Consider the following 27,702-nt stretch of genomic DNA (forward strand, 5'->3'; position numbering starts at 1 on the left):
ACTCACAGTTGTTCTCATCCCCAAGATCAGAGGGCTGCCACCAGGGAAGGAGATGGCCCCCAGACACAGCCCAGGAAGCACACAGGGAAGGATGCCCTGGGGACTTCGGTATGTTATTGCAAAAAAAAAACCATTTATTGCTATTTGAACCCTGCTTTCATGCCTCCATTTCCCAGAAAATGAGCCACGGGAGACACCAGGAGAGGGAGGAGACCATCCTCCTTGCACAAAACCCACTCCCTCGGATGCTGTCCTCAGCGAGGGTGGCTGGGGGCCAACCAGGGGGCCCACCCGCAGAGTGGCAGAGGAGGCAGGTTGACCCTGCGGACGTTGAGCTCTGTGGCGAAGGTCCTGGCCTTCTGGTAGAAGAAGAGCGACTTCTCACGGTCCAGGAGGAAGTTGTGGGAGATGGCGGCCGGCCGCGTGTAGATCTTCAGCTGTGCCTTCTTGTTGCCCAGGTCCACGGCGGCTGCCAGTGCCAGCTGGTAGTACCCGGCTGCATCAAACAGGTCCTGAAGGGGACAGGTCATGCTCAGCAAGAGGGGGACTCGGAGCCCGTCTTCCCAGAGGCCGTTCCTGTCTCCAGGTCATTCCACATGTCCAGCCAATGCTGGCTCACCCCATGAACCCCGAAGCCTGTGACACTGCTGTGGTCTCAGCTGCAGGAGGTGGGGACGACACTGACACCCCGGAAGCCTTCCTGACTGCCCCTACGCCCCACTCACCCCAAGTGTCCTGCCCCAGTGCCACCCTCTCTGCAGGCAGTGGCTGCTTTCCCCATGGGCTGAGGTCAGGGCAGATCCTGCCTGCTCTGAGAGTTCCATGCAGGGCCCGTGGCTCCAAGCCACAGCAGGGGCACAGCGTTGAGTGACCCAGGCTCCCCTCTGGCCCCTGTCCATGCTGACCATTTCCAGGCCCTCCACGGGACAGGCCAGGTACAAAACCATCTCACAGGTGTTCTATCTGGCAATGTTCCCTGAAATATTGACGGAGTGTGACTCCCCAGACATCCACTCCCATTTTCAATGCATCTTTGGCTCAAACTCACCATCCCTGGGTTGGGATGCCGTCTCCCAGACCTCCTCCTTGACCCTCCCATCCCCCACCCGGCTTCTCCCCAGGCGCCTCCTCCACATGGGGTCACCCAAGGGACCTCTCTAAGACCCATGCCTAGCCTGTCCCTCTACCATCTCAAGATGACTCCCAGGGCCAAGGACAAAGTCCAAGATGCAGCAGTCCATTCCCCCACTGCCCCACCCCACACATGGCGCAGGGGCGTGAGAAGGCCCCGAGTCACCGCCACTGCTCATCCAATGCCCCTCGGCCCAGCCGAACACTGGGCTCTGTGCTGGGTGCGTGGCTGAGCCTAACGTCCTTGCTCCCAGTCTGAGGGACCTGGGAGTGAACACTGACCACACAGGGTGGCCCGGGCTGTGGCAGAGGGAAGCCCAGGAGCCTGTGGGGGGCCCAGGAGGCCCCAGACTCAGCCAGGGGTGGAAGGCAAAGGCTTCCTGAAGGGGTGGGGACATCCCAACTAAACAGGAAGGAGCCAGCCAATGCATATGTCTCTGCGTGTGCCTGTGCATGTGTCTGTGCATATGTGGGTGCCTGTGTGTCTGTGCGTGTTTGTGTGCCTGTGTGTGCGTGTCCGTGTGTGTGCCTGTGTGCATGCCTGTGTGTGTGTGCGCGCCTGTGTGTGCGTGTGCCTGTGCCCGTGTGCATTTGCGTGTGCATTTCCATGTGCCTGTAGTGTGTGCAGCAGCTAGTGAGTGGCAGGCTGAGCCAGGACACACCTAATCCTCCCTATTCCAGGGCTCGCTCTCACGTGTAGACTAAAGGGGACCCCTTTTTAGAGGCAATTGGCAAAGATGCCCATTTACCCCTGCCTCTCTGCCAGCCTTCCAGGCCCCATGCAGCCCGGCTTTTTCTCCTACTCCTCTGGGCCCTGGGTCCAGAGCCTACTATACAAGGAGGAGGGTGTAGTCTTGGAAAGACAGCCGCCCTTGGGGAATTCCAAGTGGGCCTCCCTGTGGGAAGCTGGCCTGCGCTGACAGCATAGTCACGATGAGGCCCAGAGGGCTGTGCATGGGAAGGAGGTGAAGGAGGGCTGTGCATGGGAAGGAGGTGAAGGAGGCCTCTGCCCCTCAACCCCAACCGTGGACTTTGGCCTCTCAGGTACTACTTGGCCCTTTCCTTCCTCCTGGGCAAGCGGAGTGGGTGGCAGGCTTGACCAAAAGAGATAAAGGCCTCTTCTGGGAGGCCCGTCCCCCTGGGTCCCAGGCGAGCCCCTGAGCGGTGAGCAGCGTCCCTCTGGGTCTGACACTTGGCACCTCCCTGTCTGGCTGGGACTTGGGAGGCCACAGGGACCACTTCTGACCACCAAGTGTCGCCAGCACTGGGCGGGGGCCTCCCGGGCAGCCCCAGGCCTGCGGTGGGGGATACGGGGTGGGGTCTTAGGGCTGCCCCAGCTCCTCATGTTGTTCTAAGGCCCCCAAGATCTCGGCCCCAGGACTGGAGTGCCCTGGCCCCTCAGCCCATAAGGAGCACTGACGCGGTGCCGGTGCGATGCTGAGGAGGGGCGGTGCCTGCTGGGCAGAGGGGTGGAGACACCCCAGGTCTGAGTCTAACAGTCCCAGCTCTCCACCCCTGCAGGGCTGGGGGCAGAGGGAGCACAGCACCTCCCCTCGAGACAGACCCGACCCAGCAAGGCCTCAGCCTGGCTGGCTCAGGCCCCACCGCACCTGCCCCGAGCTGGGGTTTCCCTGTCTGTGAACCCAATGGTAAGACACTGGTCCCACCCCACCCTTCCTGGGTGATGTGAAGATTCAAGGTGTCTCGGGGCTCCAGGAGGGAGTTGCTCAGTGCAGGCTGGCACCCTGGGCAGGCTTCCTAGACGAGGCGCCAGGATTTGGGTTGGATCTTGCAACGTTGATTCAATGTGAGGATGATGCCGTCCTCCGAAATGTCCTTCTCCCGACCCTGTTTTCTTTGTTAAATGCAACTTGACACTTGACTGTCAAGAATCAGCTTTGGTGTCATCTCCTCCAGGAGGGCCCCCCGACTACAATCCTCCTTCTTTACCCAGAGGACACCATTGCCCACTCATGTGTCAGCCTCCCGGGCTGAGACTGAGTTCTTGAGGGTGGGGCCTGGCCAGCTTGGGAGCTGGGTTGTATCTGCTGACCTTGCCGGCTCCTCCAGCCACGTGCAGAGCTCCAGGGAGGCCACTGGGCCATTCCTAAGGAAGGCTGGAACCCAGGCCTCTGGGGTCTGGGTGGAGATCCCACTCCAAGGGGGCCAGGAACACCCCAAGCCCTGCCCCTCCCCACCCACCTTCAGGTCGTAGAAGATGATGTCACCGAGCACCAGGTACACCTTCACGTAGTAGAGGGTCTCCTCGTCGAACTCTAGCGGCGAGTTGCAGAGCTACAGGACCTTGAGGTAGAAGTGCTTTGCCAGCTTGCCATGACCCAGCTGATGGTGCAGGGCGGCCAGCCGGTGGTAGGCCATGCGCTCGTTCAGCTGGTCCCCTGGGGTGCAGGCCAAAGGGGCAGGTGTGAGGACGTGGCTCCCTGGGGCAGGGAGGGCACAGGCCCCTCAGGAGCAGGTATGCAGACCCCAGGCAGCACACCTGGCTTGCCTCCAGGCACCTGCGGTCACCTGGGCAGCTCTGGCCAGTCCCTTCTGGGTTCCCAGACTCACTTTCCCATCTGCAAAGCAGAATTAATAAGGCCTGCCCCTGTCTACTGTGAGGCTTTGGCAAAGTCGGACTTGGATGGCCCAGCTCTGTGCCTACACATAGCCACCTGCCTATGCTCACTGGTTTTAACCAGGGGAGCCCAAAAGCCATGCAGTCCAGGTGCTCCCAGGCACCCCAGCTCCAGGCAACCCACAGACATAACATCCGACTCCTCCTGGGTGTGTCACAATCAGAGCCCCCTACTTTGGGGAGTCAGCTGCACACCTACTGTGTACTGGGCCACAGGGCACAAGGCGCTGGGGCATGTGGCCTGCCTAGGGTTCCCTGTCTCTGGAGGGGGACAGATGACCCTGGCACAGCACCAGGGGATGCCCGGCCTTAAGGGGCAGACTGTTGGAAGGGGAACTGGGATTTTATCAGCCAGAGAGCTGTGTGGTTGATGAGGGTGGGAAGGGTACAAGAGAAAGGGAATATGCCACTCGGCCTGGCACATACAGGGACCAACGAGATGCCTGGCATGTCTGGAAGGCAGAGGGCACACTGGGCGGCCCTTGTGGTCAGCAGCGGGAACAGGCAGAGGAAACAGAGCTCAGTCAGGCAGGGAGCTCTGCACTGCGTGAGAGACCTCGGGCAGTGCCCCACAGCCGGATGGGGAAGCCAGTTGGGTAGATCTGCCTGCCTGGACAGGAGACCAGGAAAATCCAGCAGCTGTTTCAGCTCCTGCCCTGCAGACCTGGAGGCTGGGCTCTGGCAAAGTGTGGGTCCTGGCAGGGTGGGGGCTCAGGGGACTTACCCAGAGTGATGCTGAGTGCTAGGGCCACGTAGGCAAACTCCAAGCACTCCTGGGGATTTTCCAGTGTGGCCAGCAGTGCCACCAGCTTGTTGCACAGCTGTAGCTGCAGCGCCGCCTTGCGGTTGCCCGTAGTCATTGCCAGGGCCAGGACCCGGTCCTACCACACAGGCAGGTGGCTCAGGTTTCCCGTAGCACCCACCTTGCCCAGCGCCCTCCTCAGAGCTCAAACATGTGCTTGGAGCTTCCCACACCCCAGCTACCCCTACACCTCCACACAGCTCTGTGCTCTGGGATAACACACAGTTCAGACACCCAAGTTGGGGGCTGAAGAATCACCTGAGGCCCATCCAGCTACACCCGGCAGCCTCAGACCCGTCTCTCCCACCTGGGCACCGGGGGTCTGACTCAGGGGAGCCAGCACTCCTCTCTGCTCTAAAAACACCACATTTATCTGTGCCCAGGGCTGAGCCACACCGTGAGCTCAGAGGAAGGGAGAAGCCATCCCACTTCCGGGTGCATGCAGACCTGGGCCTCCCACTGACATGCTGTGTGTCCTCTGACATGTCCCTGTGCCTCTCTGAGCCTCAGTTTCCTCATCTGAAAGATGGGGACAGAACTTTCCGCTCATGGTTGCTTGAGATCATCAGGTACAAGGGTAGAGCCATTGTCACATCCAGGCCCCGAGCGTTTTTCCCGGGCAGGGGCACGGTCAATATCATGCCCGGTGAGACCACTTGGAAACTAGCATGTGCATGGGTGGCCCTGCCTCCAGGTGGGAGGCCTCTGCCCTGCCACACCTGTGCCTCAGCCCTCCAGGTGCCCCCCTGAGGCCCACCCACATCAGCCCACAGGCCAGCTCACCCGGTAGAAGGACACAGCTTTCTCCCGCTCCCAGGCCCCACTGACGAAGATGTCTCCAGCTGCCTCAAACAGCTCCAGCCCCAGGTTGGGGTCGCCTGTGTACAGGAACACATTCTGTGCCACCTGAAAGGAGACAGAAGTTCCCTCAAGACCCACACCTGGTGAGGTAGCCACGCCCACCTTTTCCAGCCTCCTTCCTCTCACACACTACAGGTACACCTGAGCATTTTTCAGACCCTGTGCATTAGGGCTGCCCCCACCACTGGCATGAGGACAATGAACTGATGCACCTGAGTGCCAGGAGATGACTGAGCAGCTGCAGCCCAGGAGCCCGACACCTGTGAATCCTACCACCAGGGCTAGCCGTAGCCCACTCCCCCTGCACTCAAACCAGTCTCCGTGGCCCCCAGATTGCTGGGAGCCCATCCCCTGGCTCCTTTCTGCGTTGCCACATCCCTGCCACATCAACAGTGTTTGTGGGTGGGCCTGGTCCCCTCTTGGCCATGAGCTCTTGATCCCTCTCCTCAGCTCAAGGAGGTATACAGCAGGTGCTCAGTAATGAAAGCTTCACCAGGCTTGTGGGCTTCACAATTTGTTCCAGATCACACTGTGTTTGGGAAAGCCTCTGAAAACAGCCACTATGATAGATTCATTTTGTAAGGAAATGTGCCACCTGGTGCTTGGAGCAAGTTCTTCTGTGTGTTAACTGAGTGGTCACATTATTTGAGCATGTGCTGTATTTGAGCAGGTGCTGGGCACTGTGAGGGGCCGCGCCTCTGCCCTCAGGGAGAAGATGCTGGCCACTGGGGGAGGATATGAGGGAACCAGTTGGAGGGAGGAAAAAGGCACACAACAGGTGCTCAGCAGTGGCTTAGGAATGAGTGGATGGATGGATGAATGGATGAGGAGATGTAGACACATGGATGGATGGATGAGTGTGTAGATAGATTAATGCTGGGATGGATGGATGGATGGATGGATGGATGGATGGATGGATGGACGGACAGACGGGTGGGTGGATGAATGGGTGGGTGGATGGATGGATGGATGGATGGATGGATGGATGGATGGATGGATGGGTGGAATGATGTGTGTATGTCTGTATGTATGTATGGGTGGGTAGATAATGTATGGATGGGTGGAGGGTAGATGATGTATGTGCATATGGATGGATAGATGGTGGATAGATGAATGTATGGATAAACAAACTGACAGATAGATGAATGGAGGGATGGATTAATAGGTAGATTGGTGGGTGGATGGATGAATGATGGATGGATGGACGAACAGTGAATGGATGGATGGGAGAAAGGATGGATGATGGAAGGATGGATGGATGGATGAATGGATGATGGATGGATGGAAGGATGAACAGGTGGATGGATGGATGATGGAAGCATGGATGGATGATGGAAGCATGGATGGATGATGGATGGATGGATGAATGGATAAAAGGATATGTGGATGGATGATGGATGGATGGAAGGATAAACAGGTGAATGGATGGATGATGGAAGGATGAACGGACAGATGGATGGAACAACAGGTGAATGGATGGATAGACGGGTGAATGGATGGATAAAAGGATGGGTGAATGATGGATGGATGAATGGACAGATGGATGGACAGATGGATGGATGAATGGACAGAAGGATGGATGATGGATGGATGGATGGATGGATGGATGATGGATGGATGAACAGATGAATGGATGGATGATGGAAGGATGGATGGATGAATGGATAAATGGATAGATGGATGAATGATGGATGGATAAATGGATGAATGGATAAATGGATGAATGGATGAATGATGGATGGATGAATGGTGGATGGATGAATGGTAGATGGATGGAAGGATGAACAGGTGGATGGATGGAAGGATGGAAGGATGAACAGGTGAATGGATGGTTGATGGAAGGATGAATGGACGGATGGATGGATGAACAGGTGAATGGATGGATAGACAGGTGAATGGATGGATGATAAATGGATGGATGATAAAAGGATGGATGATAAAAGGATGGATGGATGAATGGACAGATGGATGGATGATGGCTGGATGGATGATGGATGGATGGATAAATGGATGGATGGATGGATGATGGATAGATGGAAGGATGAACAGATGAATAGATGGATGATGGAAGGATAGATGATGGAAAGATGGGTGGATGATGGAAGGATGGATGGATGGATGAATGGATAAATGGATGGATGGAAGGATGAACAGGAGGTGAGTGGATGGATGATGGAAGGATAGATGGATGATAGATGGATGGATGGATATATGGATGAATGGATAAATGGATGGATGGATGGATGAATGATGGATGGATGGAAGGATGAACAGGTGAATGGATGGATGATGGAAGGATGGATGGATGAATGGACGAACAGGTGGATGGATGGTGGCTGAATGAATGGATGATAAAAGAATGGATGAATGATGGATGGACGAATGGATGGATGGATGGATGGACGATAGATGGATGAATGGAAGGATGAACAGGTGAATGGAAGGATGAACAGGTGAATGGATGTATGATAGAAGGATGGATGGATGGATGGAAGGATGAGCAGGTGAGTGGATGAATGATGGAAGGATGGATGGATGATGGATAGATGGAAGAATGAACAGGTGAATGGATGACGGAATGATGGAAGAATGGACGGAGAGATGGATGAACAGGTGAATGGATGGATGGATGATAAAAGGATGGATGATGAATGAATGGATGGATGGATGGACAGCTGAATGAAAGCATCATGGATGGATGGAAGATGGTTGGATGGATAATGGAAAGACGGATGGAAGGATGGATGGAAGGATGGACGAACAGGTGAATGGATGGATGAAGAGGTGAACAGAAGCATGATGGATGGATGGATGGATAGAAGGATGAACAGTTGGATGGATGATGGAAAGATAGATGGAAGGATGGATGGATGGATGAACAGGTGAATGGATGGATGGACAGGTGAATGGATGGATGATAAAAGGATGGATGGATGATAGATGGATGGATGGACGGAGGGATGGATGGATGGACGGAGGGATGGATGATGGATTGATGGATGGATGCGTGGAAAGACAAATAGGTGAATGGATGGATGATGGAAGGATGGAAGGATGGATGGATGGATGATAGATGGATAGATGGAAGGACCCACAGGTATATGGGAAGATGATGGAAGAATGGATGGATGATGGATGGATGGATGGAAGGATGAGCAGGTAAACAGATAGATGATGGAAGGATGAATGGATGGGTGGATGGACAGGTGAATGGATGGATAGACGGGTGAATAGATGGATGAGAAAAGGATGGATGAATGATGGATGGATGGATGGATGGATGGATGGATGGACAGATGGATGGATGGATGGATGAACAGGTAAATAGATGATGGAAGGATGAATGGATGGGTGGATGGACAGAGAGTGAACAGCACAGGGGTCCTCCTGCATCCCTTGCCACTCACCTGGATGTACAGGTCCACCAGCTCGCTCTGCTGCAGGCTGTAATAGATCTTCCCTGCTTGCAGCCAGGCACGCGCCTCCTTCTCTTTCTTCTGAAGATCAATGAAAATCCCCAGACTTCATTTAGTGTAGTCCAGAGTGGATTTGTAGGCCCTGGAATCAGACACAGGTGTCAGAACAAGGGCTTTCATCCTCCTGGAACCATTCTGCCTCTCCTGTGGGTCTGGTGACAGATGAATCTGGAATGTGTGGACTGGGAACGGCCCTCTTGTGTGTGCAGTGTTCTGCCCTTCCCAAGCTGCTAGGAGGGCCAGGGTGAACACACATAGCATGGAAAAGATGAAGGACATCCTTCTGAGGGAATTGAGCATCATGCTGCCCTGTAGCAGGAGGAGTGTGCTAGTCCATCTCCCCTGCCTCCCAGACATGGCCTGTGTCTTCTCCACACGCACCAGGAGCCGTTAGTGTTCAGAGGCTATCTGGGCCGATGGTTCTCAAGGTGTGCAGGTATCACAGTCACCCGGAGACCTGTCCCTATAGCTTGCTGGCCCTGCCCACAGAGCTTCCGGCTCCACAGGCCTGGGGCAGGCCCTAGAACTCCCACTTGCCACAGGCTCCTAGGTGACATAGATGCTGCTCTGCTGGTCCAGGGACTACCCTTTGAGAAGCATGGCTCTAGCACACTGGCCCATTTTCCTTCTGTGAACCTGAGGCCAAGACTGGAGCCAGTCTCCCAGGTCCCCATGGAATCTGGCTCCTTCCCTGCTCTCTCAGTAAGTCCGACACTCGAGGGGGTGTGACTGCAGCAATGTCACTGGGCCCTGTGGGTGGGGTGGCCAGGGCCATGGTTACCCCACCAGGTCAGGATGCTTGGGGGAAGCCGAGTAGGCCACATATGGGATGTGAGACCTTGAAACCCTGCCCCAGGGAAGCAGGTGACACAACTGGCTCTGTCTTCTGTGGGAGAGAAGCCACAGGTGGCTGCTGTGGTCACATTTAAGGGGACAGATGAAGGCCAGGAGTGAAGATTCAGGGCAGGCAGAGGTCAGATGACAAAAGCCACCATAGTAGGAAGAACAGCCCAGAGTGCACGTACTGCCTCTGCTGGGGTGGAGATGACCTTTGACCCAACAAGGGAGGCTCAAGCTGGGACTCACGGGCCAGCAGCAGCCCTGGAACGACCCCAGGCCCACCAGCTCAAAGCATCTGATGCCAAGGAACCAAATGATCAAAAGGAGAGGGGCTGCTAGGGTCCTGGGCCAGCTTTCTTGTGCCCCCCTCCCTGCCCTGCCCGTCCCCACCTCCACCACCGCAAAGCCAGCCCTTACCGCTCCGTACCCAGGGACAGGTAGAGCTGACTGATGGTCTCCAGGAGCTGCCCCTCCAGCACCTTGTCGGCCACCTTGCGGGCCAGGGAGAGCTGGAGCTCATGGTAGATGACACACTGGGCCTCGCTGGGCATGACGGTGCCGTAGAAGTAGCACAGCCGCTGGACGGCCCACAGCTGGCCTGGGCAGAAGACAAAATGGAAGATGTTAGTCTCCCAGCATCGAAGCGAGGCTGGCTGGGCTCGGAGGCCCCTGCGCCATGCTTGCCTCTTTCACACCTCTGTGAGCCTGGGCCCCATAGGTGGGGAGACTGAGCACAGACAGGCCATGCACCCATTTCAGGACAGATTCCGAACACACAGTCACATGGGCACACCTTGGTGCAGATGCTCATGGTAGAGGCCGGCCTTCTTTACAACTCCCAGGGCCGAGGTCCTGGCCAGGCTCGGCCCCTGCACCAGGCCATCTATTTCTGCTTCACAAAGCCTCTCTGGCCAGGACCACGGCCGCCTTCAGCCTGAGCTGATGAGGCCAGGGGCACAAGTAGCCCCTGTCGCAGATGGAACCCTGAGAGAGCAAAGCCAAGCGTCATGTCTGCCACATACGGCATCATGTTGGGGGAACGGGGTTCAAAGCTGGGCCCTGGCGGTGGAAAGCTTCTGATTTTCTAGTGCCAGAAACATTCCGGAGATTAACACAAGAAACCAGGTACGCCGAATGGACATCTGTTACACACACCACCCAACAACAGCTGAATACACAGTCCTCTCGAGCACCCATGGGACATTCCCCATGACAGACCATGTGCCAGGCCACAAAATGAGCCTCAGTGAATGGAGAAGGTCTGAGACCAAAGCAGAGGTGTTCTTCAGCTGTACTGGCATGAAACTGGAAATCAACAGTGAAGGAAATGTGAGAAATTCAAAAATATGTGGAAATTACACACTCCTAAACAACCAGTGAGTCAAAGAGACCATCAGGGAAACTGAAAACTAATTTGAGAAGAATGCAAACAAATGCACAGCCCGGGCCAGCGCGGTGGCTCACGCCTGTCATCCCAGCACTGTGGGAGGCCGAGGCAGGAGGATCGCTTGAGTCCAGGAGTTTGAGAACAGCCTGGGAAACATGGTGAAATCCCGTCTCTATAAAAAAATAAAATATAAAAATTAGCCGGGTAGGGTGGTGCACGTCTGTAATCCCAGCTACTCGGGAGGCTGAGGCATGAGAATGGCTTGAACCTGGGTAGAAGTTGCAGTGAGCCAAGATTGCACCACTGCACCCCACCCTGGGCAATAGAGCAAAACTCTGTCTTTAAAAAAAAAAAATAGCACAGTGTATCAAAAATTCCAACATGCAGCTAAGGCAGTGCTGAAAGGGAAATTTATAACTGTAAATGTCTACATTCAAAGAAAGAAGAAAAATCTCAAATCAAAAACCTAACCTTCCACCTTGAGAAACTAGAAAAAGAATGAACTAAACCCAAAGCAAATAAAAGGAAGAAAATAATAAACATGAGAGTGGAAATGGGAAGTAAAAATACAGAGAATGGAAAAACAAAAGAGATAATCAACAGAACCAGAAGTGGGTTTTTTGAAAATAATAACAAAATTGACAAATCTTTCACCAGACTGACCAAGAAAAGAAAGAGGGACACAAATGACTGAAATCAGAGACTGAGCACCATGGCTCACGCCTGTCATCCCAGCGCTTTGTGAGGCCGAGGTGGAAGGATCGCTGAGGCCAGCATTCAAGACCAGCCTGGGGGAACATGATGAGACCCCATCTCTAATAAAAAGAAATAAATAAAAAATTAAAAACCCAAGTTTCTAAAATGAGAAATGAAAGAGGAAACATTATTGCCAACCTGACAGAAATAAAAGGATTCCATGAAAACACTACGAACAACTCTACACCAACAAATCAGACCATCTAGACACAACAGCCAAACTCCTAAAATGACACAAACTACCAAAAATGACTCAAAAATGACCCCAAGTAAGCATGTGGGGTATCAGCCCCGCCCTCGGTCTCCTCGACCGTTCAGCGCAGGGTGGGGAGATAGGGAAGCATGATCCCCGTTCCCTGGCCTGCATTTCCAAGTCTGAATCCCCCAGCACCCTGGGGAGGGCCTCGTAGGAGGAGGTGCCACAGGCTATTGTGCCAGGAGCCACGGGAGGCTGCAGTGGGGGTTGGGGCGCTGGATTCCTGGAGGGTCTCCTTCCAGTCAAAGAATGCCCCTGGGGAAGAAGCCTGGGTCTGAACCTCCCAACCCTCCTTGGGCAGATGTGTGGGACCGGGGCCCCTTCACACGGTCCTTCCCAAAATCTCATCCCTCCTAGGGCCAGGAGTGGGTGCCAGGCCTGTGCTGGGAAATGGGCAGATTTGGCCACAGCCCCTGGGGCTCTGGTCCAGGCCACAGGAGGCAGCTCTGAGTGGTCTCACGATGCCATGACAAAGCGCTGCAAGGCAGAGGGGACCCACAACAGTATCCCTTGTCTCGGCCATTTCCCTGGACTCAACTTCCTCATCTATCCTCTGCGGCCTAGATTTCGGACAGCCCTGCCCACCTACTGTCCATTCACTGCTCAGTCTGCAGTGACTATTGGATAGCACTCCATGGCTCCCCAGTGCTCTTGGGGAAAAGGCCAAGCCACAGCCTGAGGCCCCAGGCCCTGCTTAGCTCTCCAGAAGAGCTTCTCACCATCCAGCACCCAACCCACGCACTCCTAACTCTGCACCTCCCTGCATAAGCCCTGCTCACTCACCCCCGCTCACACCCCACTTATCCCCGCTCACACTTCTGCTCACTCACCCCAATCACACCTCCGCTCACTCACCCCCACTCACTCATCTCCACTCACACTCCCGCTCACTCACCCCATCACACCTCCGCTCACTCACCCCCACTCATCTCCACTCACACTCCCGCTCACTCACCCCCATCACACCTCCGCTCACTCACCCCCACTCAGTCATCCCCACTCACACTCCTGCTCACTCACCCCCATCACACCTCCACTCACTCACCCCCACTCACTCATCTCCACTCACACTCCCGCTCACTCATCCCCTCACTCACCACCGCACCCCACTCATCCCAGCTCACACTCCTGCTCACTCACTCCCATCACACCTCTGCTCACTCACCCCCACTCACTCATCCCTGCTCACTCACCCCATCACACCTCCGCTCACTCACCACCACTCACTCATCCCCGCTCACACTCCCGTTCGCTCACCCCCACTCACTCACCCCCACTCACTCACCCCCAATCACCCCCACTCACTCACCGCCGCTCACACCCCCTTCATCCCCGCTCACTCACCCCCACTCGCTCACCCCTGCTCACACCCCACTCATTCCCGCTCACACTCCCACTCTCTCACCCCCATCACACCTCCACTCACTCACCCCCACTCACTCATCCCCGCTCACTCACCCCCACTCACTCACCACCACTCACCCCCACTAGCTTATCCCTGGTCCTTCACACAGGCTACACCACCAGCCCCTCCCCCACCTCCTATTACTTGACTAAATCCTCTCAACCCTCTGGTCCCAGACTAAGAGTCTTCCCTAACCCGGGGCCAAGTGCTGCCCCGCCATCACGCCACTCACCCTTTTGTGGCTTCTCTGGCCTAAAGCTCACATTCTCACGCTCAGTCCCTGCCACCCAAGGACCCCACAAGCCCCATTTATGGGTGGGGCCTGGCACACACTGCACAACGAGCTGCTTTTGCATGAACTGCTCTGCGGCTTTGGGCAATCACCCGCCCCATGTCCTCTGTGAAGTGGGATGACAGGTGCGCAGGCTGCCAACACACCAAGCAGATAACACGGGCACAAGAACCGGCGTTCAGGGCCTGGCTCATGGAGGGGCCCCAAGTCCCAGCTCAGCAGAGCCTGTCTTGATCCCAGGGTTATGGCTAGGGATTCCCAGCATGCAGGACTTTCCGTGCTCAAGGCGGCATGGTCCCTGGGCAAAGTGGGAAGAGCTGGCTGCCCCAGTAGGGCAGAGGGCCTGGCCCTGCGTGGGAACCGCCTGTCTCCAGGGCGCTTGCCAACATCTGCTGCTGGCCATGACTCAGCACTTTCGATGGTAGAAAAACCACCACTTGTTTCTGAATCACAAACCCCAGGTGTGCCCTGACGCGAGTGGCCCCGGAAGGCGCACAGGAGGAACCGGGGCACTCACTCTCCACAAGGCCCATCTCCACAGCGACCAGAAGGGCCCACTCATAGCAGCCCTTGCCCTGCTGGGCCGGACCCTGGTGGGTGCAGAGGTGGCCCAGCTGCAGGAGCACGTGGGTGAAGTCCCGGCCACACTCCCTGCAGGGCAGCCTCGAGAACAGCCGCACGGCCTCCAGGAGGTGGTGCTGGGCCAGCCTGCTGGCACCCGCGTGCAGACATAGGGTCCCGAAGTTGGCCAGCACCACTGCCTGGTTCCTCCGCTGGCCCAGGTCCTGAGCCACCCGCAGGGTACGGTAGTAGCCCTAGGCTGCCTGTCTCATCCGGCCCAGCAGGGCAAGGGCTACTATGCCTTCAGAGCCACGTCTCTCTCTTGTCATCTAACCCATTTAAACTCTCCTTTCAAACTATATGCCAGACCTAACCACTTCTCACCTTTCTCATCATTTCCAACCAGGTCCAGCCCTCATCAGAGCGCTCTGGGTTACTGCAAAAGCCTCCCAATCGCCAGGCACAGTGGCTCATGCTTGTAATCCCAGTACTTTGGTAGACCAAGGCAGGTGGATCATCAGAGGTCAGGAGTTCAAGACCAGCCTGGCCAACATGGTGAAACCCCTCTACTAAAAATACAAAAAATTAGCCAAGCATGGTGGTGGGTGCCTGTAATCCCAGCTATTCGGGAGGCTGAAGCAGGAGAATCACTTGAACACAGAAGGCAGAGGTTAGTGAGCCGAGATCGTGCCATTGCACTCCAGCCTGGGTGACAAGAGCGAAACTCCATCTCAGAAGGTTTAAAAAAAAAAAAAAAAAAGCCTCCCAACCTACCTCTCTCCTTCCACCTTTCACCCTGCCCTGCATTCTACCTTCCACTCTCAAACATTTCAGAAAAAAAAAAAAAAATTATATCCACAGAGAGAGAAAGAGAAAGTACAAATGGGGTAAAATGTTTGGGGAATCTGAGGGAAGAGTATATGGGAATTCTCTGTACTATTTTTGCAACTTTTCCATAAGTCTAGATTATTTTGAATTCAAGAGTTAAACAAAGAAAAAACAAAAACCAAAACAAAAACAAAACACTATCTCCCTTTGTGAATCCATCCTGTCTTTCCCCTGGCAACTGAAGGACGCGCTCAACTAAGCACATCTATTTTTTCATGAACACTAAAAGAACCCTTGACTAGTTTTGACTTTCTGTGCTTGGCAGTAGAATTTCATATATATGTGTGTGTGTACATATATGTGTGTGGTGTGTGTGTATATACAGAAAGGGAGAAATATATATGTGTATATATATATAAATATATTGTAAATTTACAATGGTAATGTGTATATATATAAATATATGTGTGTGTGTAGATATATATAATACATACCCCATAGCCTGTCCTTAACCAGTTCTAAACTTAGTCGGAAAAACACATACCTAAGCAGAGAATTTCAAAATAATATGATGAACATTTTGATAGAGGGATGTGTTGCTATGGAACATGCTGCTAAGACACAAAACCTCCTAGATGGGGCAAAGAATGAACGAAGTTTTGCACCTATAGGCACCCCCTCTGATATCCCCTCAAACGTTTATATTTATATGCATTTGTTTCCCCCAGGACCCCCGTTTCATAAGGGTTAGTCCTAGAGCCTAGCAAGTTCCTACTACAGCTGGCACACATATGCCATTCAAGAAACAGTGGCTGAGTGAATGACGAGTTAAGAACCATTTGTCAGCCAGTGCTCAGTAATACAAAATGCACTGGTATGCAAATTATATTTTTGTTGAAAGCAAGGGCAGGATCACAAATTATCTTTCCAGAGAGAGCAAACCTCAAAAGCTTCTTTACCCTACTAAAGCACGTTATAAGAAGCTCCCCTTATATAAAAGAAAACCTCCTCATTCGTTATCAATGGCATGGAAACCTAATAAGCCTTCACCTCTGATGACATCTCTTCCATCCCCAGGGCTAGAAGAAGGAGGTTCCGGAAACCCTGGTAGTTGTGAAGGTGGCTCCCAGCTCTGACAGTCTTGAACCCTGTGGGTGCGGGGGTCACACAGCAGAAGAACAACAGAGGGAAGCATCATCAGGCTTTGAATATGTTTGAACCAGAGATGGCAAATAGGCTGCAGCCAACTGAAAACACCAGAGATTCATGGTGGCCACCTGAGGGGTTGTGCTCTTAAAAAACAAAAATTAAAATTAAAAATTAAAAAATTAAAAAAGGAAGGGGTCAAGAATCCATCAGGTCTGACTGAGATGTGTATCAGTGACTAACACCCCATATGGCAAAAGTACTCCGGTGCGCTTTGGGTACTCACAGCTTCAGCAGTATTCAAAGGCGTGTGCTTCCCTAAGACTAAGCCACGGGAATATCCCCAGCAACAATGCCAGGAGAAATGTCTAACATGGATTTGGCTAGAAATACAGTTGTCTTTAACAAATTAACACTGAATAAATCCTGACTTATTAGAGCCTGCGAGAATGACATTCTCAATGATAACAGTTATCACTACAATCTCCAAACATCTGCGATCCTGCGAGGAGGAACTGTGACAGCGCAGGCCACGTGTCCAGACTGCTTCCCAGACTGCCTGTTACAGAATAAAAGAAATGAAACCCCCCCTAAGAATGTCTTCACTCACATTTAGCCAGTTGTTCCTTTGTGTGCATCTCTGTGCTAAAATGGCCATTCTTCCCCACAGCCTGAAGTCATACGCTAAAATAAATGAGACTCACATGAAGCCAGAAATGTGCAGATGCCAAGGAAACCAACACAAACAAAATGGGCTGGAGAGTGTGGCCAGGAGGATGGTACTTCCCAGGAAGCAATTACTTCATCTCTGCCCATGAAGCAGGCAGCTGTCACTGTCCCCCAGGCCCACGCCAGCCACTCGAAGTAGGTTCTAACCAAACTACCTCCAACAATCAACATAAATACACCACACAATTGGCTTCTGAAAGGACACCTTGCAACCAACAAGAAACTGCTAGCACAACTTTGAAAAACTGTGCAACTAAAATCCTTGGAAAGGATCAACACTGCCACATTTTGACTCAAATACTGTTTCGTGGTAGCACTGCAATAATTCACTGAAACAAAAGAATGAATGAGGAACATTATATAAATGAATATAAAAGAATGAATGAAGAATGAACATTATATAAATGAATGTTTATATAGGAATCAGAGGAAGCATGACTAATCATTTAAAGAAATAGGTCAAGAAACTGCTAGGTTCAGATGCTACCGTGAGACACTGTCAGGGCCTTAGGCAAATTCACTTCTCTTGGTCCTGTTTCTAGGTTCATCAAAAATCAGCTTCGGATTAGGGAATCTGTTGCTTTCCAATGCCTTCCTTCTGCGATTCCAGCCCAGATTTTAGGACTGCTCTCCCACTTGGTATATGAAAGCACTTTCTATGTATAATAGCAAGAGTACATTTCTGTGTTGAATGCGGTTTGGGACCTACTCTATGAGGCAGAATATCATCATATAATTTTAAGCATGACAACAAGACACATTCTAGATAAGGATAACACATAAGGCGTGGCCATACACCTGTGCGTGCCTGGCAGGGAGATGGGGAAGTCTCATTTAATGAAGCCGGGGTGCCTGTTGCACCTTAACATCCTCAGTCCACATCAAGTTCACAACGTCCTTCTGACATCAAACCACAGGTATCACATACTTTTCCATACTTTCCACCCAAGATTAAAATATGCAGAGCACCGTGATAAACACACCTCCATCCCCAGCATGTGGGCTCACATTCTGTAGAATTACATACTTTCGGGGCAAAATGGTGACCAGGTTGTAGCGGCAAGCAAGACTGGGCTCCGTGGGGACAGCAGGCCCTGCAGCAGCCATCACTCCTGTCGCCACAGTCTGATGCAGCTGCAGAGAAGCTGTGGCTGAGGCCATTCACTTTGTGAGAGAACCGCACAGGAGGGAAAAGGTAGGGAAGGTAGGGAAGAGGGCAATGTCAGGCTTCTGAGCCCAAGCCAAGCCATCGCATCCCCTGTGACTTGCACATATATGCCCAGATGGCCTGAAGTAACTGAAGAATCACAAAAGAAGTGCAAATGCCCTGTCCCGCCTTAACTGATGACATTCCACCACAAAAGAAGTGAAAATGGCCGGTTCTTGCCTTAAGTGATGATATTATCTTGTGAAATTCCTTTTCCTGGCTCATCCTGGCTCAAAAAGCTCCCACACTGAGCACCTTGTGACCCCCACTCCTGCCCACCAGAGAACAACCCCCCTTTGACTGTAATTTTCCTTTACCTACCCAAATCCTATAAAACGGCCCCACCCTTATCTCCCTCCACTGACTCTCCTTTAGGACTCAGCCCGCCTGCACCCAGGTGATTAAAAAGCTTTATTGCTCACACAAAGCCTGTTTGGTGGTCTCTTCACACGGACATACATGACAGGCAGGTGCAGAGCCAGGGAAGGATCTGTGATGAGAACAGAAAGGAATGCGCCTCCCTGTACACACACTCGGATTTTATGACAATGTGGGTAGGGGGCTGAACTGGATGCCTGAGAACATTCCTCCAAGTTCCTTTGCTGATTTTCTAAATATTGGTGTAAAATCTGAATTCAGAAAATTTTTTTAAATCGCTTCAATCAACATCTTTGTCTGGTGCTCAGCATCAGGTCTACATGATTATCTAGAAAACCAACTTCAGTTCTAAGGCTCACGTCCTCCTACAGTGTCCCAGGGATTTTACAAGGGAACGCACCTCTCATTCGCATCAAGAACACACACAACTACCATTAAATAAATGCTTTATTTGCTTACACAATTTTTTAAACACCCAGATTTGAAATACAATAAAGAAGACAACTTTTTGATAGCTCTGCTTGCCAACTGGGAACTGCAGGTGGAGAAAATAACCTGCCATGATTTCTAACCAGTCAACCACCTGTCTTCCCTGGCTGCAGTAGGAGCAATCTTTCTGAGCTCAGGATGAAAAAGAACCCAGCTGGTTAAGGGACAGATGATCATCAGTTCTCAGCAGGCCTCCCGGGAATCCCCATGTGATACGTAGAAGTAAAAAGCTATCAATGACCAAGCATCTGGACGCTTATCCCACCTTGCCATCTGCTTCTCCTGCCATGCAAATATAAAATTAATAAGCCTGCTATTAGAGAACAGAGTTGGTGCTGCATCTGTCTTCCTAAAATTACGGATAATTACCAGCCCACAATGGCTTCTAATCAGATTTGAGTGGTCCCTTAGACAGGAAGCTAAAGTGCCTCAGCCCTAAACTGAGAAGAAAACAGAAACTGGAATGTTCTAGGTTTGATTTTTTCCCCCTTGTTCTAAAGTTGCTGTTCCCAAATCTCCTTCTACTGTCTTGTTTATAAAATGTATGAGAAACAGGGAAATTAAAAGACACTATAGAAATGGCCACTTTTTCTAGGTACAAACTTCGTTAACATGATTTTCAGTTGCTGGGCTTTTTCTCCACAAACTGTGAGCCTGGAGTACATTTTTCTCCCTCGTGGTTACACATTCAGAGTCAGGGAAAGTGGCTTTAGCAGTAAAGAGGGGAGTGCAGTGAGAAGTGACTGGGCACTGAGAAGGGCAGACAGGGACTCTACCTCGGTGTCCTGCAGCATTCCTGGGCCTCGGCCTTTACTTTTCTATCTGAACAAGGGATCTAAAGGCCCGTGATTCTAGGCCACGACAGCTCTTCATACACACATACGCAAATATCACACGCCTATGTGAAAAGCTGTGACACTTGGCTGATTCCCTGAAGAAGTTATCTTGTATCATTTCTACTCAAGTACTCCACCTCCTTCCAGACAAGTATCTGAGGATGATGGGCTATCCCACAGCAATGTGTGTAACCTCTCCTGCTTATGATCCCTGTTCACATAGCATTTTCCAAAAGCATTTGGTGTGAAGTGACAGAAGAAAGAAGAAGAAGGTTCTTTTAGCCCATTCATTCATTCATTCATTCATTCAACAAATATTGACTGACTACGTGCCAGGCACTGGTGATATAACAAGGAACATATATATTTTTGTAGGTAGAGACAGACAACCAAAAAGTATGTTAAAGAGTGATCAATGCTGTAGAGGAAAATACACCAGGAAACAGGAAAGAAGAATACCCCTAGCCACCCTACACTGGGGTGATGCCAGCGTTACAAAATGGAAACAGCGGCCTGGCACGGTGGCTCACACCTGTAATCTCAGCTCTTTGGGAGACTGACGCAGGCAGATCATCTGAGTTCAGGAGTTCAAGATCAGCCTGACCAATACGGCAAAACTCTGTCTCTACTAAAAACATAAAAATTAGCTGGAGGTGGTGGCACACACCTGTAATCCCAGTTACTCAGGAAGCTGAGGCACAAGAATCACTTGAACCTGGGAGGCAGAGGTTGGAGTGAGCCGAGGTCGCGCCACTGCACTCCAGCCTGGGTGACAGAGCAAGACTCTGTCTCAAAAACAGTAAAAATAAAAATAAAATGTAAACAGAGAATAAGATACCAAAAGAAAGAATGTGAACGATTAATTGTAACAAAAGCCTTTGTAAGCTGATACTTTCCTTCCTGGATCCTTGTACCTTACAAATGGAAAAAAACGGTGGGTAGGGGTAGCATCAAAATGATGGTGATGTTTTAAGATGGCTTTGGGTTTCAGATGTCTGACAGCCATACTTGAAAGGACACAAAGATAGATGTGTACCCGCCCCCCATCCGCTACACCCTTGTTCTGCTCTCTAATCTTTGCACATACCAGAGATTTCGTAAGTTCTGTGAGTACCTGGTTTTCTGCACGTACCAGAGATTTTGTTTTGCACATACCAGAGATTTTGTAAGTTCTGAGGCAAGGTCACAAGACGTGTTTAAGTAAGATAAACTCTTGCTGCCATAAACCTGCTCTCCCGCCTCAAAGTTTGAACCAAAATATCAGAAATGGCAGGAACCAATCATAGTTAGCCAAATCGCCTTGTTCAAACACTAGCCAATCATATATCTGATTTGTATAATAACTCTATGCCCACTTTTCTTAGACTATATAACATTGTTCGGAGCTGAGTGGGGGAGCTCTCCTGCCCGTCTCGTTTCACGAGCGAGGGAGAGTTCCAGGTTCGAACCTGTAATAAAGATCCTTGCTGCTTAGCTTTGACTCTGGACTCTGGTGGTCTTCTTCGGGGAATAAATGGTCTGGGCATAACATACTCATGTACTTCAAGGAGAAAGCTCTAGCTCTATAAGCCATCTGGGCAATGGTTTAATGTCTTTTTTTTTTTTCAGAGGGTTTTTAAAGTACAGGAAAACGTGTGTGTTTATTTGGCTGCTCTGTGCCTGCACACGTGCAAGCTGTGCTAACAGGTTTTTCCATGTTTTGCTGAATTTGCCAGCTTGCCATAAACAGGCTTCCATGTCTTAATTGTCTATAAATGGCACAAACACACAAAAATGCAAATCAAGACAAGCTGTCCCTTCAACTGCTGCTGCCATGATGACAGCGAGCGACAATTGGCCAAATCAATACATGGAGACTGAAGCTGTCCGGCAGAGAGCACAGGGCCGACTGCTTTTCCCATAGCATTTAAAGAAACAAGCGGAAACAGCTCTCCACACAGGACAGACACGTCCTTTGTTCTTTGAATAAATGCTGCCAATGCCCAAAATACTTTCTCCATCACACTATCTATATGGAATTCAAGTTCCTTCCAATACCATGAGTAACGCCAGTGATAGACTATGTTTAGCCATAATGACCCATTAGCATTCTTTTTCCTCTAAAATGTTGAAATAATAACATTGAGTGTGCACTCACGAGGTGCCAGGCTCTGAGTTTGATCTCGTTTAGTTCTCATTGAAATCCGGTAAGATCAGTACCATATTCTCTCATTTTTCATAGATGAGGAAACTGAGTCACAGAAAGGCTAAGTAAGTTGTCCATGGTCACAGGTTATTTAGGAACTTTTCTCCAAACTTTCAAAAGTTAACTACTGCCACTATTACAAATGGGTTTCTGTTTGTTTGTTTTTCTTTTTTTTTTGAGACAGGGTCTTGCTCTGACCAGACGAGTGCAGTGGCGTGATGATGTTTCACTGCAGCCTCAACTTCCCGGACTCAAGTGATTCTCGCACCTCAGCCTCTCCAGTAGCTGGGATTACAGGCATGAGCCACCACACCTGGCTAATTTTTTAATTTTTATTTTTTGCAGGGATGGGGCTTCACCATGTTGCCCAGACTGGTTCCGAACTCTGGGCTCAAGAGATCCTCCCAGGTCGGCCTCCCAAAGTGCTGGGATTACAGGTGTAAACCACTGTGCACAGCCCTACAAATGCGACTTGTACAAAGTCAGAGCAGTGAGCAGGAAGAGAACAGAGACTTCAGTGAGTCTCCTGGATGTTGCAACACCATATCCCTCCTCCATACCGTAATGTGTCTACACCCACCAAGCTCCTAGACGTTGAAGGCAGGCCAGCTCAGAGACGAAACAGCAGTAAAGAAAGAGAAGATGCAGACATGCGTCTTGATTTCAGTTCGAGCGTGCGTCTCTCCCCTGCAGCTGCACAGGCAGAAACCAGGGGCCGTGAGTCTGAGGCAGTGTGTTTGGTTCCTGGCAGGTAATCTTTTGGGAGACCATCCCATACAATTAGTGTTACACTTCTCAAAAAGGAAGTGAGACTTTTATAGAAAAATCGAGAAAGGTCTAATAAAACCACAAAAGGATAATATAACAACAAATTAAATTCATCTGTCCAAACTGAAATCCCAAAGCCCTCTGGGCACACAGCTGCTTTTCTGAGCTGAAATTCAGCTCCAGCTAAGAAACAGGTCAACTTTTCTAAAAAGATTTCTTTTTCACATGCCTTCAATAATAATTCCTTTCCCTCACTTGTCATTTTCCAGATTTAATGGCTCCGTTGGCCTTCCTCTTATTTAGGCCATGAGCACTGACTGCATGTCTGCTACGGCCGGGACTCCAAGGGAGGCACCCTAGGGAACACAGATGACGGCAGCACAGCGACACCCTCAAGGAGCACACACGGGGAAGGCAAGACGATACCATCGCAGCCTTCAAACAGAAAAGAACTTGGCCTCCATACCCCGTCCCATTTCTAGAAAACAACGATGCTGAGTCAGTAACATTTACCGAACAGCCTGCAGTGTGGAGGCAGGCACGAGGGGGCTCCATGCGGGGAAGAGCACCTTCAGAAGGGGGCATGCAAGCAACGTGGAGGCAGGAGACACTCCCACGCACAAGGGCCAGCCTGGGGGCCTGCAGAAATGCCCATGCATCTGGGAGGAGGGAGAGAGGACAAGATACTTAAATGCTCCAAAATGAATAGAAGCCTCCCAAGAACCTCCCCCAAAATGGGGCAGGGATTTACAAAAGATCAAACCGAGCATGCGCAGTTACCTGAGCATAGCGCCACCAGAGCGAGCTATCGAGGAAGAAACAGGGTCACTAGAAGCCTGAGCCTCTACTCCCAGCTCTGCAACTCATTCACCCTATGACCTTGGTGAAGGCTCTTAGCTTCTGTGAGCCACAAGAGAATCACGGGAAAACAGAAGATAGGAAAACTGCTCTGCCTTTTTCACAGAACTGCTGAGGGAATAAAATCAGATAATGGATTTTTAAATTCTCTGTGAATTACGAAGCAAAATACAAACGTATGAAATCATTCTTACCATTAATAACAGCACTGTAAAATTAAGAGCAGAGTTAAGACCACAGCATTTTCCACCCCCCGACTCCCGAGAGAAATAGTGAGTCCAGCTGATGTATTTGGGCAACCCCAGTATCTAGGCCTTGAGAGCCTCAAACAGCTCAGGAACTCTGACAGTATCACTCCAGCCCAGTGCTCATTAAGTTCTCCAAGACAGCCACTGACATAAAATACTACAGCTTTTTCAGCTGGGCTTGAAGCCCTCCAAGCTCACAGCACAGCTAAACAATGAAGAAGAGGTTTTCTGCTACTAGGCTCAAAAAGCTGGCTTTTGTAGATTCCCATAGAAAGAACATTCAAGGCCAGGCGTGGTGGCTCATGCCTGTAATCCCAGCAATTTGGGAAGCCGAGGCAGGAGGATCACCTGAGGTCAGAAGTTCAAGAACAGCCTGGCCAATATGGTGAAGCCCCGTCTGTACTAAAACTACAAAAATTAGCCGGGGCATGCTGGCGAGCACCTGTAATCCCAGCTACTCGGGAGGCTGAGGCAGGAAAATCGCTTGAACTCAGGAGGCCGAGGTTGCAGTGAGCTGAGATCACGCCACTGCACTCCAGCCTGAGGGACAAGAGCGAAACTCCACCTCAAAGAAGAAAAAATAAAGAGCATTCTTTTTTGCTGATGTTAAATTTCCTGTGCTTAATACAGAGAAATCATACAACACTGAAATCCTGAAAAACATATCATAAAAAGCATTTAGTGACTGAAAAGACATTCAATATAACCTGTAACAGTGAGTTCCCCTCCTCTTTCCAGCCAGCTCCACTAATGCTGTGACCCTTAACAATGCTTTCACTAACACAGAGAAAAATTAATAGGACCGCTTACCCCTCTCAGCTGACAGCTAAACCAGTGCTTCTCCCTGGGCTCACTAAAGATGACCTTTACCTAAAACCAGGCTGCAACGACCCTGTAGATGTTGACTAACAATTTCAAAATTCCCATATTCTTTGTCCACTCCTAAGGAAGATGAACTGAAGCCAGGTGTCTCCAAGTCAGAACTAACAGAGGCCTTAAACATCAGATGGCCCATCCCCTTCTTTGACAACCAGGGGATCTAAAGCTGAGCTTATGGAAGAAAACAGCCTGGTTAGGAACAAAGCGGATACCAAAGCCTAGTCACTTAACCTCTGGTCCAGAACTCCTGCGACAATCCAGCACCCATATAGGATGAGTCTCCCTAACCAGAAACACCGAAATCCACAAGTGTGGATTTTGAGTGCCGACGTGACGCTCAAAGAAATGTTCATTGGAGCAGCTCAGATTCTGGATTTTTGAATTCAGGATGCTCAACCAGCAAGTATAATACAAATATTCAAAAATCCAAAAATGCAAAAAAATCTGAGACACTTCTGGTTCCAAGCAGTTTGGATGAGGGATATTCAACCTGCATTTTTTTTTTTCCTCTAATGAAGGAAATTAAAAATGAGGACCGAGCAAAGTCATTCAATCCATACTAAAGTCATTCAATAGTTTAATTAGTACCCATTTAAAGTTAAGTGCTACCCGCAGATATTTAAAAGGATGAACACATACATGCCTATAATCCCAGAACTTTGGAAGGCCGAGACGGGAGGATCACCTGATGTCAGGAGTTCAAAACCAGCACAGCTAGCATGGTGAAACTCCATCTCTACTAAAAATGCAAAAATTAGCCAGGCATGGTGGCGCACACCTGTTATCCCAGCTACTCGGGGGGCTGAAGCAGGAGAATCGCTTGAACCTGGGGGGAGCACGTTGCAGTGAGCCGAGATCACACCACTGTACTCTAGCCTGGATGACAAAGCAAGACTCTGTCTCAAAAAAAAAAAAAGAAAAAAGAAAATTAATTTAAATTGTGTTTTCACATCGAGCCCATGTTCCCAGAACACAAGCCCTGCTCTATGCTCCAAGGGCACACAGGGTGCCCCTTTATCAATACTCACCATATTCCATGGCAGCCATTGGCACATGTCTGTCCATCACACTAGACTTCCTGTGCATGAGGCAGGGATCATATATTATTACCTTTCTGTCCCCAATGTCTGGCCTAGAAGACACTCAGTAAATGATTACTGAACTAAGTCAGTTACTAAGACATGTTTAACTTGTATTAACAAAATTGATTCAATACGTTTGCCAATGCAGCGTTCATACCACACAGCTTAAATCTCAACCTGCGGATTTATCTTGTGTTCTGCTAGATTATCACCTATTAACATTCAGGAGGCACCTAGTATGTGCTAGGCATTACTAATTGCTGGGGACCTAGCAGTGACAAAACAACATTCCTTGTTCAAAGAGGAGTTCTAATATAAAGAGGAATAGAAGGAACAGGCTAGATTGATGAGAGAGCTAAGAAAAGGACAGGCTGCCATGGGAAGCACCTGGTCTTGTCTGGATGGTACATAGTTAACGAAGTCTGAGTGCTTCATATGGCATAAGATCATCTCCTCCAAAGAAGCGAATGAAGCTTTGACTCCCCAGTACCGGAAGTCACCATAAAGGTGCACACAGCCACATGCTTAGTGTAGGAAGTGAAACCAACCAACCAAACAAAGCTCCAACTTCCAGAGGCAACAGTCCAATTATGAAATCCTCTGGCTACGTTCAATTGAAATTCAAGGTATTCAAGAGGCTAATATTTAAGTGATAAATTAACCCAACCACTTAAAACTAAACTAGTCTTTGGTTCAAGGGGTAAGGGTATATGCTACCTTTACAAATTTATTAGCTCTTAATATTTACATTTAAATATGATGATGATGGTGTAATAATAACTTTACTTAGTTACTATGTGTTAGGCACCAAACTAAGCACTTTACACACACATTTGCACAATCCTGTGAGATGATAATGACTCCTTGTCATCCCATTTCATAGCTGAAAGTCAGGTTTATATAAGCTTAAAAACTTGCCCCAGATGACACAGCTAGTTAGCAAGACCCAGGCAGCCTGACTCCATAGGCCTTGCTTAAAGAAGTAATATTTATAAACTGTCCAGCACAGCGGTGGTACAAACAAGAGTTTAATAAATGCCTAAAGAGTACTTCATACCCAAAATTGTTTCCCACCAATCAAACTACACTTACTCTGGTTCTGTGTAACCAACTGTCAAATCATTGTTCCATGAAGAAAAGGTGGAAAGGGTAGAGATCAGAATAGAGTGAATAACTGGTAAATATACTTCATGGCAGGTAGTAACAGGAGGTGGCATTTACGCTATTTCTACATTTGTTTGCATAAGACTTTTTTTCACAGTTCTAAAGCACAAGAACCATTCTAAGCTGGTGAAAGCATAAGGCATGTCTATGATCCAGGACTCCAATTCACTGTGGATCAGTGGATCTCAACTTTTATGGTATATCAGTTTTTAACAGCACTATAGCTGCCCAGGCTCCATTCCTGCAGATTCTATTTCAACTGGTCTGGAGTAAGCACGCATGCTTTTTTCAGTCCCCCAGATGCAGCTAGGTTTGCAAACCACTGTCCAAGATGCTCTCACACTTCCGCTCAGTTCAACACACACTCACTGAGATTCTAAGCACTATGAATTGGGCTAAGTTAACAAGTCAGGCTTGACTCCCTAATAATATTGGCAAAGAAACCAATATCAGAAATTTATTCCAGTCCAAACCAAATAAATTGCCGGGTGAAAAAAATG

The 27,702-nt window shown here is 50.1% G+C and overlaps 1 pseudogene; it reads right to left on the reverse strand.

Annotated features, from left to right (window-relative positions):
* Positions 1-111: 111 nt before the first annotated feature.
* LOC135969451 (SH3 domain and tetratricopeptide repeat-containing protein 1-like) lies at positions 112-26,032 on the reverse strand (annotated as a pseudogene).
* Positions 26,033-27,702: the final 1,670 nt, after the last annotated feature.

The sequence above is a fragment of the Macaca fascicularis genome, chromosome 2 (genome assembly GCF_037993035.2).
Source record: "Macaca fascicularis isolate 582-1 chromosome 2, T2T-MFA8v1.1".
In the NCBI taxonomy this organism is placed as follows: Eukaryota; Metazoa; Chordata; class Mammalia; order Primates; family Cercopithecidae; genus Macaca; species Macaca fascicularis.